This window comes from Ictalurus furcatus, chromosome 28, assembly GCF_023375685.1.
Source record: "Ictalurus furcatus strain D&B chromosome 28, Billie_1.0, whole genome shotgun sequence".
In the NCBI taxonomy this organism is placed as follows: Eukaryota; Metazoa; Chordata; class Actinopteri; order Siluriformes; family Ictaluridae; genus Ictalurus; species Ictalurus furcatus.
The window spans coordinates 6141606-6164096 of record NC_071282.1 but is presented as its reverse complement, the minus strand read 5'-3'; the positions used below and the strand labels follow the sequence as shown (position 1 = coordinate 6164096).

Sequence of the window (22491 nt, the reverse complement as noted above, 5' to 3'; positions counted from 1 at the left end):
TCTGAAATACACAAGATGCTGGCAGTGATGACAACACTTCTCCAGTTCACACAAGGTAAACGATTATTTTTTAAGATTATAAGATTAGTTCATCTGTGTCTGCAATCTGAACACTGCTACATGACAACTCAAATAATATGCCACATTCTTGTTCTGCAATACAGTCAAAATATTAGAATTACTATATGGTACACATTTTATCTGATGGTCCAGATGTTAACAATAACAACATTAACAACAACAACAACAAAATCAAGTAGCCAACCCTTGTGGGGTCACAGACACAAGGTGACAACTTTAGTATCTTTGCTTGGCAAGGATACAATGGGAAAAATTCACTAGTCCAGAAAGAATCCACCACGGATTGGCCATATTGTGAATAGGAGTACAGTGTGAATACAGAAACAGTTCTTATGAGGTGCAAGTCCACGCTGTACAAGTGAGATTACCTATTAAAGCAGGAACATTTTAGTCATAACCTTTTTCTGGGATGTGCAAGTATTTAAGGTATCCAGCTGAGATTATCCACAGCAGCAGGTGGTAAATCACAAATGCCGCAAGCTCCAGATGACGGAGCAGGAGGAAAGCAGGAGTAGAGCATCAGGAGTCACAGCAGGAAGGTTGTGGCAGGATCTGGCACTGGCATCACATCAGGCAGCAGGAGTACATGTACAGTTCGACAGACAGAGGGAAAGTTCATTAGTTATGATCAGAGCATACAAGGCTATATATTGTGTCTAGCTGTGACAGCATGACTAAAAGACAGAAGCAGATGGTAGCACAAGCATGAGGGGACCCTGGGACATAAAGTGTCCCACTACTTCACTGCCAACAAATCAAATGAGGAAAGGGGGTGGTGTGGGGATTGACTGTATCATAACATCCTAGTTTACCAAAACTCTCTATGCCCATGAACTGCAATATCTGTACCTTTACCAAAGAGAAGAACTACTTACCACAAAGCCTGACTTATTGACCAGGTGACATCTTTCCCAACTTCTACTGGCCAATTTTAATGAGCCTGTACCCACTGTAGTCTGTAAATTATTACACTGATGAGGCCTAAAAACCTGACTGAAATATTTATACGTATGTGATTCCTATGCAAGTATGAGCTTATCAGCTACGCTACACCTTTTACTAGGATCTCAGAGATAGAGGAGAGATTGGATATTGGTGTATAATTCACATGCGTTGAAGTCAGGTTTATTAAGTTATTAAGGGTTTGATAACGGTTTGAAAGATTTAGTCACACTAAGTTGTTTATTATTGTTAAAAGCGGTTTGATTACTTCTGGTAGTATTTTATTTTTAAAGAAAATGCATTCTGGTGTCTAGCACAGAAATAAATTCAGGCTGCTGATTTTGAGTAACATAATCCAGTCGCTTCATTCTTAGTCTAATGTTTTCACTTTTGTCAGGCATCTCTACTACACAGCCAGGGTTTAACGGCACGCTGCGGGGAGGTGGGGTCCGGCTCGGTGGGCATGGGCTGGTCCCTGGGGGTTCCATAGGTGGGGTGGCTCTCTGGAGGTCTTCTCTCACAGTGTGGGCTTCAGCATCGGCAGGGGTGAAAGGAAGGATCATCTGCTGGGGCTCCACCGGTGGTCTTATGGGACACCCAGGGACCCCGGCGGAACCCCAGCGGACGATCCTTCACCCCTGCCCATGCTCAGTGTGGCTAGGGTGCACTCTAGGGCCTCCGCAGGGGTCCGGGCGAGGAGGCAGCAGAGCAGGGTGTCTTCTTCAGCATTAGCAGCTACTGGGATGTGACTTGCAGGCTTTGGACCAGCCCCTGGGTTTTGTCTCCAGTAGATGTTGAATCATAGGGTCCATCTACTTTTTTTTTGGGGGGGGGGGGGGTATTCGGGTGCTGGGTCTGTGTCCTTATGCCCACATCCTCCACCAGTGTAGCTGCTCAGAGCTGGGCAAAGGCAGAACACAGACACTTGGGAGCCAAAGCTGGTGCAAAAATGTGATGATTTGTTATTTAAATTCAGGTGTGTGTGTTTAAATTCAGCATGTGTGTGTGGGTCGCTGTCTTCCTGGAGCGGAGCACGATGAAAGGGCTAGAGCTGCTGCGTTTCGGCCACCTTGCAGCCGTGCGTGCGCTTGATGTCGAAAACAATGTGGTGCTGAAATGTCCGTTCAGCACCCCACCGGCAATTGCGAGAGGAGCGTGATGAGTGTTGTATGTGTGGGCTGCAGGCCCGCCGTCACACCTTGTTAATGAAAAACCCCTTCACAACATCTAGCCAAGTCAAGAACACTGGAGGAGGTAGACGTATCATTGTCAAAGTCTACAATCAAGAGATACCTTCATGAATGTAAATGCAGATGGTTTACCTCAAGATACAAATCGCTGGTAACAATCAAGAAAAGAAAGGTCAGATTAGAGTTTGCTGAAACCTCTAAAAAAAAAAAAAAAGCCTGACCAGTTCTAGACCAGTTAAAAGATTAACCTGCACCAGAATGATGGGAAGAAGAGTATGGAGAAGGAAAGGAAGGGCTCATGATCCAAAGCATACCACATCATCTGTCAAACATGGTGGAGGAACTGTTATGGCATGGGCATGTACTGTATGGCTGCCAATAGAACTGGGCCACTGGTGTTTATTGATATTGTGACTGCTGATAGAAGTAGCAGGATGAATTCTGAAGCATATAGAGCTATACTTTCTGCTCAGATTCAGTCAAATGCTGCAAAAATGATAGGATGGCGTTTCACAATACAGATGGACAGTGACACAAAATGTACCGCAAAAGCAACACAAGAGCTTCTTAAGGCAAAGAAATTAAATGTTCTTAAATGTCCGATGACCTCAACCCAATTGAGCATGCTTTTCACTTACTGAAGACAAAATCGAAGGCAGAAAGACCCACAAACAAGCAGAAACTAAAGGTGGCTGAAGTAAGGGAGGAAACTCAAAATTTGATGATGTCCATGGGTTCCAGACTTCAGGCAGTCCTTGACTGCAAAGGATTTGGATCCATGCATTAAAAAAAAACCCCTAATTATTATTATCCTAATAATCCTATTCCTAATATCCTAAAAGGTTAATGCAACAATTTTATTAAACCCCTTGAATTAAAGCTGCAAATACTTATGGACCTGACTAAAGTCTGTAATACAACTCATACAATGGTAGTATAAAAGATTGGCCACAGACAATGCACGTGTTTATTTTCCCCTGTATTTTATTTACATGTAGTTAAAATGTCATTTAAAATATAAAATATTACAGCTAAAATAACAGCTATGGTGTCTAAAAATAGCCACAGGTGTCTAAAAAATATTTGTATGGGATAAAATTTCATAGTGTATGTAATCTTCCTAGAGGACAACTGTAGTAAATATGATTGATTCACACTATAAATTACAGAGATGGATACAGTGTCTTCATGTTGTACATATGGTTGTCACACCAAAAGTTATGCTTACAGTATGTGAACACCTCGTGTAAAAGCAAACTGATTGTTCTGTTCTTTATTATAAAGGCTGATTTAAGAGATTGTGACTATGCAGGTTTCACTGGATCATTAGTAAATTCAATGTCCATAGCATGCATGTAGGCTATACCTGTGCAAGGAACTCCATTACGTACCTCAAACCAACAGCACAGATGTCAATAGTTGATTTTGGTTTGGTTTCAGTGGGAAGATATATATATATATATATATATATATATATATATATATATATATATATATATAAAAGAATGCTGCATAGAGTCTCCACAGTGGAAAAAAAGGGAAACTTTCCCCCACTTGCAGTGAAACATGCAGTCTGTGAAAATCCCAGTAGGAATTACATTACCCCACATCCTAATGTAAAACTATTCCAGTACAAATTGGGCTTAAGAAAGCATTTAGGCATGGTTTTTCTTGTCTTGTGGTTTAATAGGACACACATAATAAACAATAGAGCGAACCAGGAACTGAACAGAACATTAAAAGTGAGATAATATGGCCTTAGAAAACTTAGGTAGATCCTAGTATAAAGCCTATTTGTAATACGATCTGACAGACGTAAAAAGAGGAACAGACGCAACCATTTTGATGATCACTATGAGGAACAAACTAAAATAACCTTTGCTATAAAAGGGACATTCCCTCAGTTATTCAAAGCCTTTCATGAAGTATGTACTATATTCATCAATTATAGCACCTTGCGAATACCGTTCTCTATGATTGATTATGTTGTTGTTGCACAATAGCAGACATTTCTCTAGAACTGCAGCACAGATGTATTTTGCCACATATTATATTTTACTGCAGTTCATGCTCAATACTTTTACACTTAATACACTTTTTGCAAAACACTAGAAGAAACTAGAGCGCTTTTCTTTACTCTTTTATATCATGGATACACACACACACACACACACACACACACACACACACACATATATATATATATATATATATATATATATATATATATATATATATATATATATATACACATACATACACACACACACATATATACATATATAGACAATATAGTGCAAAGAGGTAGAGCTAGACTTAAGTGTCTAAATGCTGTTGATTCATTTTCTATAACCTCACAGCTCTAACAGTGTTGATTGTAGGTTTATATTAATGCGTTCATTCTAATACATTATCGTTTCTATAGTAACAGCAAACTCACAGGAACTTGTATGGCTGATGCTCCACATAATCAAAGCCTAATAATAAGCAAACAAGCAAACAAAAAAACAGTGCTTTTATTTAACAAAGAAAATTGTTTAACATTCATGGAAGGAGTCTTGTTGTAATGGTCAGTCAACTTTCCACCATGGGAAAGTCTTCAGGACAGAGGAGTTTGTGCAGAAAAAGACAGAACAGTCTTTTTCTGTCTTATTGTGAGAGAAAAGAGAGAGAGAAAAGTTATGCTGGTGAAGGAAAGACCATGTTTATATCTGCTATAGCATGAAGTGATACGTAACTAACATGTCTCGCAGACGTTCCACAAAATTAGCCCGTTACAAAAGCGTGATGTATTGATCATTGAGCAAATATTTTTTGTTGTTGGTTAATTGCTGTGGTCTAAGAGGAATAAAACAGTTCCAGGATGTGCAGTCGTCTTCAGGGTGGTAACAGTCACTCCCCTTCATTTCAGGTCGCACCACGTGACTCTATCGTGGATTAATATTGGCGGTCATGTACTATTCTTTATCTATAAAATAGCCAAGGAGCTTCCACCTAGGACAAAGACAGGAGCATAGATGTAAACAGGAACTAGAGCTGCGTTGCTAACTGTTGTAGAATGGAGAAGTGTAGAGATTAAGAAAGAGGATGAAAAATTGCAGAGGGAGAAACAGTGGCAAATGAAATTCAGGCTACACTTGACTGTAACCACAATTTCTGCAAATGAGAGTGTATTTTTTTTGTGAATTGTATTTTTTTGTGTGTGTGTGAAGTGAATTACCTTTCATTCATTAACATTATTTCATCCCTCTGGAAACAGAGAAATCTATCTCCAGTTGTTTAGACAATCGCCTATAATAAGCGCAATCCGCAACAGTTACTGAGAAACCTGTTTCATTGCCAACAAAAAGGAGCGTATAAAATCAGGTAACCGTCAGTACTGTAAGACAATCATGTGTTATCTTTGTTTGTTTGTTGATCCTTCTCCAGTAACTGCTTTAACACTAGATGTGAGGCGGGAATATACCAAGGACGGAGCACGACACCATGCATGCACATGTTCACATTCACATATTCGTTCCCACCTAGGGGCAGTTTACCTACCTGTGTGTTTTTGGGAGATGGGTGGAAACTGGAGAACCTGAAGGAAATAAAACACGACCACAAGAAGAACGTGTTAAATTCTCACAGTGTAATCCAAGCTCAGCAACAATCACTAATGATCGCTGTCTAGACGTTCTGATATTCTGGCTATTTCGTGGTTATACTTCTGTATTGAGGAGGTGAGCTTCTGATCGTAAGAGAACATCATTATTACACATTTACAGCAAGCAAACAGATTACAGGGCATCTAAAAAGCATGCCATTTGAGTGTGTGTGTTCTGGGCATTAGAAGGCATTTTAAATACTTCTGTTTCAAAGCTGCAGATTAAAAGCTGTAAAAGCTGCAGATTATTTGGTTTTAGGTCACGAAATCTTGTGCCCGCTTGATAACAGTAATTACCTTTTCATCTCTCTCAGACAGGCTGAATCATTGCATGGGGTGTGTTTGTGGAAGCAGTTCTTGTGTGCTTTTTACAGCCCCTCGAACCCCTGCTGACAAATCTCTAACTCAAATTCTTATCACTCAGAACACACAGGAGGTACATGAAACTCTCCTTTGTGAATAAATGCAGTACAGTACAGTACACTGTAAGTGTCCAATATTGTGTAATAGACAAGGTTGAGGTTGGCCATGTAAAATATGTTTAGTATGTTTAATTTTACCAAAATGTTTTTAGCATGAGCAAATAATTAGCAACAGGTGTGTTTTTGTTTGTGTGTTTCAATTTGAGTGCACTAATATTCAACTTTCACATCACAATAATTACCCTTTTTAACTGCATATGGGCTTAACAAAATATTCATCATTCAAGAAATGTCTATTCTTTTGATCTGAATGTGACAGCTTTTCCCCCAAATATGCTGCCTATTGCACCCAACAGGGAACACAATAAATGTGTGGGGTTTTGTTTTGTTTTTCTTTTTTAATTAAATGTGAACTTTACCACTATACCTGAAAAGATTTGAAAAACCCCAGAGGTACAGTAGAAATGTCAGCACTGTGTGTGAATTCTGGTTCTGATGACAGCTCAACCTCAGTTACATCACTTACATCAGAGATTGTAAATACAATTAGATTAGTTTGTAACTGCATGATATTTTATCTATCTATATATATCTATATATATACACAATTATATATATCTGTGTGTGTGTGTGTGTGTATATCTATCTATCTATCTATCTATCTATCTATATATAGACACACATACATACACACACACAGTATCTCACAAAAGTGAGTACACCCCTCACATTTTTGTAAATATTTGATTATATCTTTTCATGTGACAACACTGAAGAAATGACACTTTGCTACAATGTAAAGTAGTGAGTGTGCAGCTTGTGTAACAGTGTAAATTTGCTGTCCCCTCAAAATAACTCAACACACAGCCATTAATGTCTAAACCACTGGCAACAAAAGTGAGTACACCCCTAAGTGAAAATGTCCAAATTGGTCCCAAAGTGTCAATATTTTGTGTGCCCACCATTATTCTCCAGCACTGCCTTAACCCTCTTGGGCATGGAGTTCACCGGAGCTTCACAGGTTGCCACTGGAGTCCTCTTCCACTCCTCCAGGACGACATCACAGAGCTGGTGGATGTTAGAGACCTTGTGCTCCTCCACCTTCCGTTTGAGGATGCCCCAAAGATGCTCAATAGGGTTTAGTCCATCACCTTCACCCTCAGCTACTTTAGCAAGGCAGTGGTCATCTTGGAGGTGTGTTTGGGGTCGTTATCATGCTGGAATACTGCCCTGCGGCCCAGTCTTTGAAGGGAGGAGATCATGCTCTGCTTCAGTATGTCACAGTACATGTTGGCATTCATGGTTCCCTCAATGAACTGTAGCTCCCCAGTGCCGGCAGCACTCATGCAGCCCCAGACCATGACACTCCCACCACCATGCCTGACTGTAGGCAAGACACACTTGTCTTTGTACTACTCACCTAGTTGCCGCCACACACGCTTGACACCATCTGAACCAAATAAGTTTATCTTGGTCTCATCAGACCACAGGACATGGTTCCAGTAATCCATGTCCTTAGTCTGCTTATCTTCAGCAAACTGTTTGCGGGCTTACTTGTGCATCATCTTTAGAAGAGGCTTCTTTCTGGGACGACAGCCATGCAGACCAATTTGATGCAGTGTGCGGCGTATAGTCTGAGCACTGACAGGCTGACCCCCCCACCCCTTCAACCTCTGCAGCAATGCTAGGCCTAGGCCATCTTTATGTAGAGCAACAATTCTTTTTTTCATCTTTTTTTCAGATCCTCAGAGAGTTCTTTGCCATGAATTGCCATGTTGAACTTCCTTTGACCAGTATGAGGGAGTGTGAGAGCGATGACACCAAATTTAACACACCTGCTCCCCATTCACACCCGAGACCTTGTAACACTAACAAGTCACATGACACCGGAGAGGGAAAATGGATAATTGGGCCCAATTTGGACATTTTCACTTGGTGGTGTACTCACTTTTGTTGCCAGCGGTTTAGACATTAATGGCTGTGTGTTGAGTTATTTTGAGGGGACAGAAAATTTACACTGTTATACAAGCTGTACACTCACTACTTTACATTGTAGCAAAGTGTCATTTCTTCAGTGTTGTCACATGAAAAGATATAATCAAATATTTACAAAAATCTGAGGGTTGTACTCACTTTTGTGTGATACTGTATAAATATATACACACACACTGTATACTATAATAAATAGCTAAATCTGCACTTGTTTACACATTACAAAGATCATTCTTTTCATTGATAAAAAGTCACTTAAAGTAAAAGCTACAAGACATTAAGACAAACCTCGATGTCCAAGTCCATGCCTACATAATCCTGTTAACCATAGATGTGAATGTATCTCTTTCAAAAACTAAAAGAAATGACAAAGTGTTTTTTTGAGAAATTTTGGACAATAAACTTTTAACCAGGAAACAATTGACTTGAAACCAGGAAACAATTTATTTTTCCAGATGAATCATTACACCCTCTAAGGGAATATCTTTAGTTAGACTACATAAAGTTTTAGAAAAAATAAGCTTTCCATCATATACAGACATGTGAAAAATTTAAGAATTAGAAGAAGAAAAAAAAAACATCATAAAGTGTAAGGGTTTTCTGAACAGCTTCAGTGAGCCTTGGCATAGAATCTGAAAATCTGTGGAACAGTACTGGAGCGATGAACACTGTTCTTCCAAAAGATCCATCCATCCATCCAGTGAAATTGTTTATGTACAGTTAATGGTGTTAGGTTATAAAAAAAATAAAATAAATAACATTTCAGAAATAGAAATAATTTTGTTTTTTATTTATTTATTGTGGAAGTATGAAAGATACTGATGGAAAAGAAAAAAAGATGTTCAGTGTAGATGGATTTCAAATTGAAATGTCAAAACAATGTAGCTATGTATCCGTCTTTTCCAAATACTAATAAAAATGTTGTTCAATGTACAAAGTGATTTTTCCACTTCGGATACTTTTGTACCTCCTGAACGGCTTTTCATTCACATTTCTGGTATTTGGCAGACAGCCTTATCCCAAGCAACTTACATCTGAGCAATTGAGGTTTAAGGGCCTTGCTCAAGGGCCCAACAATGGCAGCTTGGTGGTGCTGGGGTTTGAATTCATGACCTTCTGAGCAGTAGACCAACATCTTAACCACTGAGCTACAACCAGTAGTCAAATAACTGGAAGAAATATAGTACACCAGAACTCTAAAAACAAAACAACATTCAAAGAATTCTGGTCATGTTCCAGCACTCCAGAGCTTCTGTTTGTGGTTTCAAGTCATATCATGCCAGTGAAATAAATCTGCGGTCTTCTGCTGTTTTGGGTCATTACTCTGTTGAAAATAGCATGTGACTGAACTTTGAAGAAAAGAATAAAAGAAAGCCTTCATCAGTATGTTGGCGAAAATGACCAAGTATCGTTTTGCTTTGGTTTAGTACCAATTACTTTTGGGTTTTAAACGGGCAGGCTCTTAAATTAAGATGCTGCAATTCCTACATTAAACACAAGATAGAAATTGTTACCACATGGAAACTAGTTCTATGGTTTAAGGTCATAACCCCCCTACTACTTACTTTCCGTTGTATGACGGATCTATAGGTTATGTTTCCTGAATAAAACGTTTCTGGTTCTGATTTGGAGCAAACTTAACTCTTTGGTGCATGTGCAAGGGGGCTTAGACATTTTGAAGCTCAGCCTATGATTAACAAATGCCGGCTGTGGTCTGTGGCTAGACTGCAGCCTAGAGCTAAGTTTAGTCTGAGGCTCACCAAAGCATTATATAACATCCCAGGATAATGGGAATGTACAGTGCCCTCCACTAATATTGGCAGCCCTGGTAAATATGAGCAAAGAAAGCTGTGAAAAATTGTCTTTATTGTTTAACCTTTTGATCTTTTGTTAAAAAAAAAAAAAAAACACAAAAATACTCTGCTCTCATGGATATCCAACAATTGCAAATACAACACAGGTTTATCAAAAAAACTATATCTTTGTTAAATATAGGTGCGCAACAATTATTGGGACCCTTTTAGTCAATACTTTGTGCTACCTCCCTTTGCCAAATGAACAGCTCTGAGTCTTCTCCTATAATGCCTGATGAGGTTGGAGAATACATGGCAAGGGATCTGAGACCATTCCTCCATACAGAATCTCTCCAGATCCTTCAAATTTTGAAGTCCACGCTGGTGGACTCTCCTCTTCAGTTCACCCCACAGGTTTTCTATGGGGTTCAGGTCAGGGGACTGGGATGGCCATGGCAGGACCTTGATTTTGTGGTCAGTAAACCATTTCTGTGTTGATTTTGATGTATGTTTTGGATCATTGTCCTGCTGGAAGATCCAACCATGTACCATTTGAAGCTTTCTGGCAGATGCAGTTAGGTTTTCATTTAATATCTGTTGATCTGTTAATATCTGTTGAGTCCATGATGCCATGTATCCTAACAGAATTCCAGGTCCTCTGGCAGAAAAACAGCCCCAAAACATTAAAAGATCCACCATCATAATTAACCGTGGGCATGAACTACTTTTCCATATGGCTACCTCTCTGTGTGCACCAAAACCACCTCTGGTGTTTATTGCCAAAAATCTCTATTTTGGTTTCATCTGACCAGAGAACCCGATCCCATTTGAAGTTCCAGTAGTGTCTGGGAAATTGAAGACGCTCGAGTTTGTTCTTGGATGAGAGTAGAGGCTTTTTTCTTGAAACCCTTCCAAACAACTTGTGGTGATGTAGGTGACTTCAGATTGTAGTTTTGGAGACTTTCTGACCCCAAGAAGCAACTCACTTCTGCAATTCTCCAGCTGTGATCCTTGGAGATTTTTTGGCCACTCGAACCGTCCTCTTCACAGTGCGTTGAGACGATATAGACACACGTCCAATTCCAGGTTGATTCATAACATTTCCAGTTGACTGGAACTTCTTAATTATTGCCCTGATGGTGGAAATGGGCATTTTCAATGCTTGTGCTATTTTCTTATAACCACTTCCCATTTTGTGAAGCTCAACAACCTTTTGCTGCACATCACAGCTACATTCCTTGGTCTAACCCATTGTTATGAATGACTAAGGGTGTTTCTCAATACTCAAATTGATGCTTCCTCGTTTCCTTGCTACTCCGTCGTACAGCCCGTGACCCGGAAATCGATCGACATTAACCAACTTGAAGAACATATCAATTCTCTAATTGCACCACAGGGAGGTGAGGAACGAGGAGTGAGGAAGCTTCCAGAGAAGCTAGGAGCAATGATACACCAGTGTATCCTATGCAGAAATGTTTCTTGTCGAAACCTGATGCACGTAGAAACAAAAAGTCCTTTGATGAGCTGAAGGAATTTTGTGTGTAATATAATTCAATAATAACATGCACGTTCACCTCACACCTCCAGGGTTGGGGGTTCGATCCCCACCACAGCTGTGTGTGTGCAGAGTTTGCATGTTCTCCCTGTGCTGTGGGGGTTTCCTTCCCACAGCCCAAAGACATGCATGGTAGGCTGATCGGTGTCCATAGTGTATGAATGGGTGTGTGAGTGTGTATGTCATTGCGCCCTGCGATGGATTGGCACCCCGTCCAGGGTGTACCCTGCCTTGTGCCCCATGCTCCCTGGGATAGGCTCCAGGTTCCCCGCAACGGATAAGCGGTATAGAAAATGGATGGATGTTTGGATATGCAAAGCAGCACAAAATATGCAATACATTATGTATTGTTCATCAATTCATTGTTGAATAACCAAGACATTTCACATACTATCAGTGCCTTTTGCTTTATTAGGAATGTTGTTATTAACCAAGCTCTATAACGGCAAATTCCTGATGCACAGTGAGGTAATCCAGCAGAGCACAGTCATCATTAATTGACATCGCTTTGAAGTGGCACTTGAGATAGTGAGAATATTCCATTCGACTTGCTTCGATTCCTCTCTCCTCGTATCTCATCTTTACATCCTTCCCTCACATCCAAAGGGGATGCACAAATAAGAATGAGAAACACCCTAAGGGAATTTGGCCTACAGTGGGGGAAATAAGTATTGACTGTCAAAAAAAATTTCGGTAAATATATTTCCAATGAGGTTATTCACATGAAATTTTCACCAGACATCAGTATTAACTCAAGAAATCCGCAAATATAAAGAATTCACAACATTAAAGTCCATAAATAAAGCTGTACGGACTTCCACTGGAAAGTGGAATGACACAGGAAAAAAGTATTGAACACACTAACTGAAATGTATTTAATACATAGTGAAGAAACAGAAGCCTTGGTTTGTAATGACAGCTTCAAGACGCTTCCTGTATGAAGCCTTGCTTCAGGCTCCCCGCGACCCTGTGTAGAATGAGCGGGATGGAAAATGGATGGATGAACAGTTAAATGTTTTACTTCTAATAGGTTTGAACGCACTCTGATATGATTTTAAGATTTAACACCTAGTTCTGGTTCACTAATTTGATTGATCAAGCCACGTTCAAAGAGTGCTTATATGTAGCATAACCGCACTGGGATGTTTCACTGTATGCATCACTCTGTGTTCGCCAAGTAAAATTCCACTTCCTAATTCAAAATGGTTACTATAGTATTGCTAGTGACATCATCAGTGGACATGGCAAACAATATTTTCCAGGAATATAACTTTTGACTTCAAAAATGAAGATGAAAAGCAAGGAGGGACACCAATTTTACCAGAATCACCTTTAAAGGGAATGTAAACATCAAATGTGAGCCACCTAGCCGATGTGCTATGAAGCTAGTGTAGATTCTTCTGGATCTACTTCCATTAATTAAGCAAAAATAAATAGAACATTTGGTCATATTGTGTCTGAAATGTCACTTACTCAATATTAATTTCTTGTTTATAGAACTGTTGTATAAAAGCAGTGTCACGTGGCTAATTCAGTATATCCAGTCTAACCGCACTCCTGCTCATGCAACATTGCTTAATTATATACAAAACCTTTAAGAGTTCCAACACTGGGACAAACTAAAGAATGTTTGACGTTCTAGATTTACACTATCACTATTATTTATCCAAAAAGAACTTACACATGAGACAGGATACCAATTCATGCAGAGTTCAACAGTTTAGGGTAAAGGGTCTTGCTCAAAAGCCCTTGCTCAAAAGTAGCTCTCTGGCAGTCCAAGGATTTAGGCTCCCAGTCACTAGTGCAGAACCCTATTCATTGCCACAGTGTTTCTTTCACACTAATCTCTCAGCACACACGCTAGTGTTTTTTTTTTTAAATTTTATTATTGCCTTGGTTACAGTCTGCTAGAATACACACAGTAGCCAAAGTGCCACAACAAATCAAGCTCATGTATTTGACCAGGTGTCTCCATCTTGTAATTACAGTCACGTGCTTTAATTTAATCAATATACTCAAACACAAAACCCTTTATTCTATTAATGAGTAATCAGTGAGATGAACTGCTATAACCACTGCAAATAGAGTGTATATGGGCAGGATTTATTTCTCCTGAATCCTTCAGTCTTTATAAAGATAAAAAGAAACCACAGCAGCATATTCTGAATATCTTGATATATATTTTCAATATACGTCCAATAAAAGATCTCATCTCTCACTTTGTGAAAGTGTACTCAATTGTTCTGGCCAGCTGCCAAACCCATGACCCAGAGTGCAGTGCGGTGCGGTTTGACTGATGGCAAGAAACTGTAGCATGTAACTTACAGAAGCCACAATATGTTTTGGTTCTGCTGCTCTGCCTGTGTACATATTGTTCTTGTTATTCGATACATCGTGGGTATAGTTCTGGGAATCCTAGTGTATTGAGGAAAGTAGGGAAAGAAAGAAGAAAGAACAGGCACAGAGAGAATAATATCTCAGCATAAACTATAGTTAAACATGAATCTAGGCTGCATATTTGATCAATCCAACATAAAACATAGCAATGTGCATCATCACTGACTGCCTGAAATAATCCCCCATTACGATATCTATAAAAGACAAAAGAGCTTTTGTTAAGTCTCTCCTCATTTAATCTCTCCAATTCCTGTCCTATTCTATCGAAGACTTTAGACAAAATGTTTGCTCGACAGCTGTCTACTGTAGGTAGGAATAACAGGCATATGTACTGATGTATTTCAGACTGGTTTCCAGAAGAAGAAGAAACAGATAATTATCAGGTGTACTGTTTTAGCTCCTTACTTACTTAACCTAATATTTACAGCACCTCTTTGAAAGTTGCACTGTAATTGATGGATTAAACTGACTGTGAGCCATTACACCAGTAGTTCCAAATACTGATCATGCAAGTGATGAGCCTCATTATGATGGGACTTTATCCTCCTGAGTCAGGCTTGTGATTTCTTTGTTTTCCTCAACTGTATGATTACTCATTTTTCTGCTCACGAAAGAGAACAATTACAGATTAGGAGTACCTTGAAAGTACAACAAACTTGCGGTGCGCAATCGGAGAGGGTGTGGCGGTCATCCTGCCGCACCCCGGACTGTTCGTGAGTGGCTCTGCCCGCCGGGGAGGGGGGGGGGGGACCCCCCGCCCCGGCTACTCCAGCTTGAAATAGCTTTGTAACCCTTCCCAGACTGAAAAATTTCAATCATCTTCCTCCTCATCATTTCTGGAATTTCTTTCAGCTTTGGCACTGTGTGTTACTCAGTAAGACCTTTTAACCAACTTCATGCTGTTGAAAAAGTTCTATTTAAGTGTTGATTTGATTGAACAGGGTTTGCAGTAATCAGGCCTGGTTGTGTCTAGTCCAGCTGAACCCCATTATGAATGCAGTTTCATAGATTTGTGTAATTAGTAACTACGGGGTTCAAATACATTTTCACACACACCCAGATGGTATTGGATAACTTTTTTGCTTCAATAAATAACTATAATTTAAAAACTGTATTTTATGTTTACTCAGGTTGCCTTTGTTTTATCTTAGATTTTGTTTTAATTTCTAAAACAATTTACTACGAGATAAACACAAAAACAAATATTTTTTCACAGCACGGAATCTGATCTTATTACTCACCTTCAGTAAGTGGTCTCATGCTACATTTCAAGTGAGCTTTGATGGTTTAAGACCCCTAACCTTCTTTAGAAAAGCAGTAATAAGCTTATGAAACCCTTGAGAGGTGTCATCCACAGTGCTGCGGTGCAGTGTAATGTGTCTTCATACATTTAGCATAAATGCTTTGCCAATGTCTTGCAGGAAATGCCAATGTCTAGATTTTGGGAATCAGGCAATTAAATCCAGCCAATGAGGTGAACACCATTCACAGAACAGCATCCACTTAAGGACATTGTGTGCTTGTGTGCTAGGCACTATTGTGGTCAATAGTGTGGAAATGGAATTACATTTACATTTATTCATTTAGCGGACGCTTTTATCCAAAGCAACTTACAAATGAGTAAATACAAGCAAAGCGATATATCAAGCAGACAACAATACAAGTAGTGCTACTATACAAGATTTATAATTGAGTTCTAGAGAAGCAAACTGTGCACAGTAGAGGTGCAAGAGCCAGAGAAAGTTTTTATTTTATTTTATTTATTTAAATAATGTGGGGTTGGCATTTTAGGGATTAGTTAAGTGCTCATGGAAGAGGTGGGTCTTTAACTGTTTTTTGAAGATAGTGACAGATTCTGCGGTCCGTATTGATTTTGGAAGTTCATTCCACCACTGAGGGACAGTTCATTTGAAGGTCCTGGAAAGGGACCTTGAGCCACGCTGAGTAGGCACTACTAAGCATCGGTCGTTAACCGATCGCAGATTGCGTGAGGGAACGTAAACCTCAAGGAGAGTGTTGAGGTAGGAGGGTGCTGTTCCAGATAAGGCCTTGTACGTGAGCATCAAGGTCTTGAATTTGATACGGGTGGCTACAGGAAGCCAGTGGAGGGTGATGAAGAGGTGTGTGACATGGGTTATTTTGGGCTGGTTGAAGACAAGGCGTGCTGAATCATCTGAAGGGGTTTGATGGAGCTGGCTGGGAAGACTGAGAGTAGTGCATTGTAGTAGTCCAGTTTTGAGATGACAAGGTTTCAATCCTTATATGGAAATTCAGCCCAAAAGCCAGGCCTACAGATGCGGGTTGCCAAATATTGCCATCCATTTGGGACAGCACATTTGATTTGGGAGGACTCTGTCATTGGTGTTCCGATGACTGGTAAAGGTAGTAGGGTCTTGCCGGGCCACAAGCAGGACTCGGTGGACTAGTGGCTGAATTATGTACCGCATGTGGAGATTCAGTAGTAGAGGAAGAAAGGCATATAACAATGAAGAAATGCATATAACAAGTTGTGAAGCCAGTCATGGCCAGGTCATCCTGTCCTAGTGGGCTGTTCAGCTCTGTCAGGGAGAACCACAAACGGAAATGTGTTGACTTGACTGCTCAACTTGCTCATGGTGGCTCAGCTAAAATATTTTTAGCCTGGAAAATGGGGCTGTAGATATAGTTTTCTCATAGTCCTCTGATAAAGGGAGAGGAGGATGGATGACCATCTGTAAAGAAAGCTTTGTAGAAAACTAAGCCTCTGATTTGTATGGTCTCAGTTCCTGAATCACTCATTTTGCCTGGAGTCATGTCTGTCAACATGTCATTGATTTTAGCCAGATTCGACTCAGAGCCAGGATGTACATCTGCCAACACAGTGCATTGTGGCAACATAGGCAACGCTGTGCATTCAGAGTCAGGCCATGTCCTTGAGAAGTCTGTTCCAAGCTCCTGCCCATCTTTCAAGAGATCCAAACACCGACTGCATGAGAGCAAGGACACGGTGATACTGTTGGGATAGCATGACCCATGAGAGAAATGCACCTGAAGTGAAAAGAACAAGGGGTTCTTTGTGTGGAGGGAAAAGCAACTCCAATTCCAGAGCTTCAGATTAGCAGCAGAACAGCTAATTTAACAAGCTCACCAATGAACAGCACATGGTACGTAGAGAAAAAACCATTCAACCATGCTAGCAGCATGTCAGCCACATGCCAGCTATCTGGCTAGATGGTGGGTATCGTGGCGGGAGAAGTCAACCCATCAAAGCAGAAATGGAAGGTAAGTGCAGGATGGACAGGCATTCTGAATAGCTTATTAGGCTGTAGGCTTTGAATAAAGGCTTGTATGAAGATATTTTGTGGTAATATTTATTATTTGAATATTTTATTTATTACATATTAAAATAAATGTAAACAAATTCAATAAACAATAGTTACTTTTGGACAATCAGTGTGGTGGTGTCTTTTAGTGGAGTTGGAATGCAATCTTTAAATGTTTGGAACCTTTAAAAGCAATATTCTCCTTTATCACTTTTGGAGGTAACCAGACTTGCTTTAATTGTACGTCTGGTTGAGACACATGCAAAAGAGAAACATTTGAGTTCAGGAAAGCACAGTTTTCAAAACTATTTATAGTACAAAACGTCAATGCTGGGGGAAAAAAAAATGCTGGAAAGCCAACAGAGGTTCACGATCTCCTATGGCCTGATTATATAACACAGTGGGTGGCATCAAATGGTATTTTTCCCCACATTTTTTAGATTTCATGTTTTGGGAACGAGGAAATGTTTTAAGAGATTCCAGTTCACTCATCAAAGGTGACAAGATAATAGATGCTTTACAAAGGAAAGCAAAGAAAGAAACAGGCAGATAATTATAGATAAGATTTAAAAAAAAAAAAAAAAAGAAAAGAAAAAAGTTGGGTGTGGAAAATGCTCTTTGCTGTGAAATATTTAAGACAAGGTTACAAAATCTCCTGTCATTTTGGAGCTTGAGCTTCATGAACACAGCTACAACGAAGGCAGAGGCACTTGAGGTTGAGGCCAGGTCATTAAATTGGATAAATTTACCTTTAGTAGGTTCCCACAGAAAAAGAAAAAAAAAAACCACAACAAAGACACACAAAAAAACATCAGACAGGACAACACACAGTGCATTCAGAAAGTATTAAGACCCCTTCATTTTTTCACATTTTGTTATGTTGCAGCCTTATGCTAAAATTCTTTAAATTATTATTATTCACATCAGTCTACACTCTACATCCCATAATGACCAAAAAAAAAAACCCTGATTTGAGATAACTTTGGAAATTTATTAAAAAGAAAATAATGAACTAGCAGATTGATATAAGTATTTAGACCCTTTGCTATGACACTTTAAATTTAGCTCAGGTGCATTCCATTTGTTTGAATCATCTTTGAGATGTTTCTACACTTTGCTTGGAGTCCATCAGTGACAAATTCAATAGATTGGACATGATTTGGAAAGTCTATATAAGGTGTAACAGCTGAAAATGCATAACAGAGCAAAAACTAAGCCATGAGGTTAAAGGAACTACATGCAGAGTTCAGAGCCAGGATTGTGTAGAAGCACAGATTTAGGAAAGGCTACAAAAAAAAAAAAAAAATCTGTTGCATTGACGGTTCACAAGAGCACAGTGGCCTCCATAATTCTTAAATGGAAGAAGTTTGAAACAACCACAACTCTTCCTAGAGCTGACCAAATTGAGTAATTGGGGAGAAGGGCCTTGGTAAGAGAGGTGGCCAAGAACCCAGTGGTCACTCTGGTTGAGCTCCAGAGATCATATTTGGAAATGGGAGAAGCTTGCAGATGGTCAACCATTGCTGCAACACTCCATTCATCTGGCTGTATGGCAGAGTGACCAGACAGAAGCCTTTCCTCAGTGCAAGACACATGAAAGCCCACTTGAAATTTGAAAAACCTGCGAGAACCAAGATTCTCTGGTCTGATGAAACAAAGATTGAACTGTTTGGCCTCAATTCCAAGTGTCATGTTTGGAGGAAACCAGGCACCGCCCATCAACTGCGCAATACCATCCCAACAGTGAAGCATGGTGGTGAGATCATCACGCTGTGAGGGGTGTTTTTCAACGGCAGGGACTGGGGCACTGGTCAGGGTTGAAGGAAAGCAAAATACAGAAACAGCCTTCATGAAATCCTGTTCCAGAGCACTCAGGACCTCAGACTGGACCAAAGGTTCACCTTACAACAGGTCAATGACTCCAAGGACACAGCCAAGACAATGTAAGAGTGGCTTAGAGACAACTCTGTGAATGTTCTTGAGTGGCCCAGCCAGAGCCCGGACTCTGACTCAATCGAACATCTCTGGAGAGACCTGAAGATGGCTGTCCACAAACAGTCCCCGGTCCAACCTGACAGAGCTTGAGAGGATCTGCAAAGAAGAATGGCAGAAAATCCCGAAATCCAGGTGTGTAAAGCCTGTCGCATTATACCCCCAAAAAACCTGAGGCTGTAATCACTGCCAATGGTACTTCAACCAAATACTGAGTTCAGGATCTGAAAACTTATGTCAATGTGATATTTTATTATTTTCTTTTTAATAAATTTGCAGTTATCATAAATGTTTTTTTTTTCTTTATCATTATGGGGTATGGAGTGTAGATTAATGTGAAAAAAATGATTTAAAACAATTTAGCATAAGGATGCTTATAATTTTATACTTTCTGAATGCACTGTAAGCTAACGGTTCCCTGTATAATGAGCTCGAGGCAAATGCCTCAATGAAAGAACACTTTCTAGTTTTTTTAAAATAATTTTCTCTTGAGGGGACCTCCTATATGCTATTTTTATGTTTAGGTGATTAGGACAATATTATCCTTGTTATCATAAAACTGAGTCCTGAGGATTGTTCAAATACTTTCTGAGAGCTCTCCATAAACACCAGATCCTCCTTTCTGCTTGGCTCAATCAAGTTCAGTTTCCAAAGGCACAAAGCGTCTGCTTCACCCTTAACAGATGTCTGTCTTGTTAACCTCCCTGCCTGAGAGAAAATCTTTTAAAGAGCTCTGCCTTTCCATTTTCCTCTGGCTTTGCTTCGCCCTCCCTGCTCCTTTCCTCCCTCACCAGCACAAGGTAATGTGTATTGATGGACCACTCCTGTATGTCAATATCAAGAGGATCAGAGGTGGAGGATGAGTCTCAGAAATGGAGCGAGGCACAGAGTGAGCGTTAATATGATTCTCTGAATCGATTCTGTAAAGAAGGATCTCCCTCTCGTTCTCACATTAACTTCTTTCTCTCTGTGCAGTTCTCTCTGCATATTATTGTGAGGGATTCCCTGTGTTCTATTCCTCACAGATAAAGCTGAGAGTGGAGACTCCTTGCAATGTCTATGCTTAAATTCTCCATTTACTTGACGCCTACCAGGTTTTCTGGACACACGTACACACATCTATTTATCTTGCTTCTTTATCAGTTCCATTTATTAGCATTATTACACTGGCAGACACTTGCATCTAAAGCAGCTCACGACTGAGAGAGGTTAAAAATGCAGAAAATTTAAGGAAATTAGCCTGGCCCCCAATAATAGTAGCTTGGTGGAGCGCAACCTTCTCACCGGTAGTCTTAAACAGTGACCAATAAACTGTCCCCAAATATGTGAGATTGCATTGTAGAACTAGCTATAGATACACAGTGATTTTGCAGATGTTTTTATCCAAACAGCAACATTAAATAACAACTCACTGAGACACCATTTGAGCTCATCCCTCAGTTTAGTTTCACCAGCAAACAAAGTAAGACATCCAACAACATGTGAAAGTCAAAATAAAATCTTTGTAAATCAGAAAATAAAAACGTGGTCCAGTTTGTAATTTGATAGGTTGTTAGCATGAAGTAAAGATCCCCAGAACCTAAAAAGTGCAATATGGTATCCCACAGGGTTCTGTTTTAGGCCATATATTGTTACACCCTTATATCCAGTCCCTTGGACGTGTCCTAGAGATAATTCACAAACATAATATTGGCTACGCTGATGATACACTACACTCATCACTTTAGCCAGATTCACAGCAGCACAGCTACACAATATGGAAGAATGTGTAAAAGACATCAAATCTCATAAATTTTGAATAAGCACAAATAGCAAAGTCTGATTTCACCATAGAGCTGGTTGGATACACAGTGAAACATAAAGCTACAGTTAAGAGCATTGGTGCAACCTTAATGGTTTAGCTCAGTCATATATCATCAGTCATATATAGTTTAGGTAGTTTTTCTTATAGCTGTTCTTAAACTTTGGAATAACATTCGAGAGAATGTTCGGAACATCTGGTCTATAGGTGTTTCCTAAATTCAGAAACATGGCGTATTCATAATTGTACATTGTTTTACAAATTTTCCCTTTCATAAACACTTAAATAATAATGTCCAATAATCAAAATGAAAAGTGGTATAAGTGAATATTATTATCAGCAACAAAGTTACACTTTATTACTCTATCAGGGTTCGCTTGCGGTCTAAGGATACTGCGCTCTCAATGCTGCAGCCTGGTTTCGATTCCCGGGCAGGGAACCAACCTGACCACTGGGGGTTGCACTCCGTGCCGGTCCCAAGCCCAGACCAAATGGGAGGGTTGTGTCACAAAGGGCATCTGGTGTAAAACCTGTGCCAAATCAACTACGCGGACCAATGATCTGCTGTGGCGACCCCTAACGGGAGCAGCCGAAAAACCATTCTATCAGGGTTCTTCAGTTTGGAGAAACCCTTAAAGGTCCCATGCAGGACAGTGAGTTTCTCTTTCAGAAAAATAGAACCATTGTGGAACCCATTTTCTCAGTGTACATACCTTACTTTACCTACCTTACCTTATTTAGGTTCAGTGAGTAATGCATAGCTGTTACTGTATATACCATCATGCTTTAAGAAGGGTTACTGAATAATACAGATGCTTAAGAGGTTAACCCTTGCAGTACTATAAAAGCAAAAGGGATGGCCTTAGCCAAGCAGACATTGCAGTTCAACTGTAGCACTGAAAATGCATTTAGGCAGAAAGAATGAGCTGTAATGCTCCTGAGTTCAGCTGAGTATGCAAAATGGCGCCAGGGTGTGAGAGCTACAGCAGGAACATGATTCATCATTTAGAAAGAAGAGGCTGGGCAGGTCAGTGGATGAAAGCCAAGTTCATAACTGAAACCTTAATGACGTCTGGTCACCAGATCATATTTATGATCTGATATTGGACCTACATGGAAAAAAAATCATTAACACTGCTATTGTTTATCAGGTTTTTTCGTTTATTTATTCTATTATTTCAGTTTTATTGCTGTAGGTGGAACCGTTTCTCCACAGTGACACTGCACATGCGCCCCCTACCTCCATTTCTCTTCCACCTTCTTCCTCCTCGCCGTAGCAGATCAGAACACCTGCTCACCCCCGACATCTTCCCCTCTACTAATCCCTTCTATCTCATTCGTTCTTATTTTTCTTTCTCTTCTGACACCTTTCTTGTTC

The 22491-nt window shown here is 39.9% G+C and overlaps 1 protein-coding gene across 1 annotated transcript in view; it reads right to left on the bottom strand.

Moving 5' to 3' along the window:
* Positions 1 to 16743: 16743 nt before the first annotated feature.
* Positions 16744 to 22491, bottom strand: part of si:dkey-34e4.1 (carboxyl-terminal PDZ ligand of neuronal nitric oxide synthase protein) — an 83041-nt gene continuing 77293 nt past the window's right edge. The window contains exon 11 of the mRNA XM_053617683.1: positions 16744 to 22491. This exon is cut by the window's right edge and continues 1725 nt beyond it. The gene's annotated coding sequence lies outside the window, so the exon portion shown is untranslated.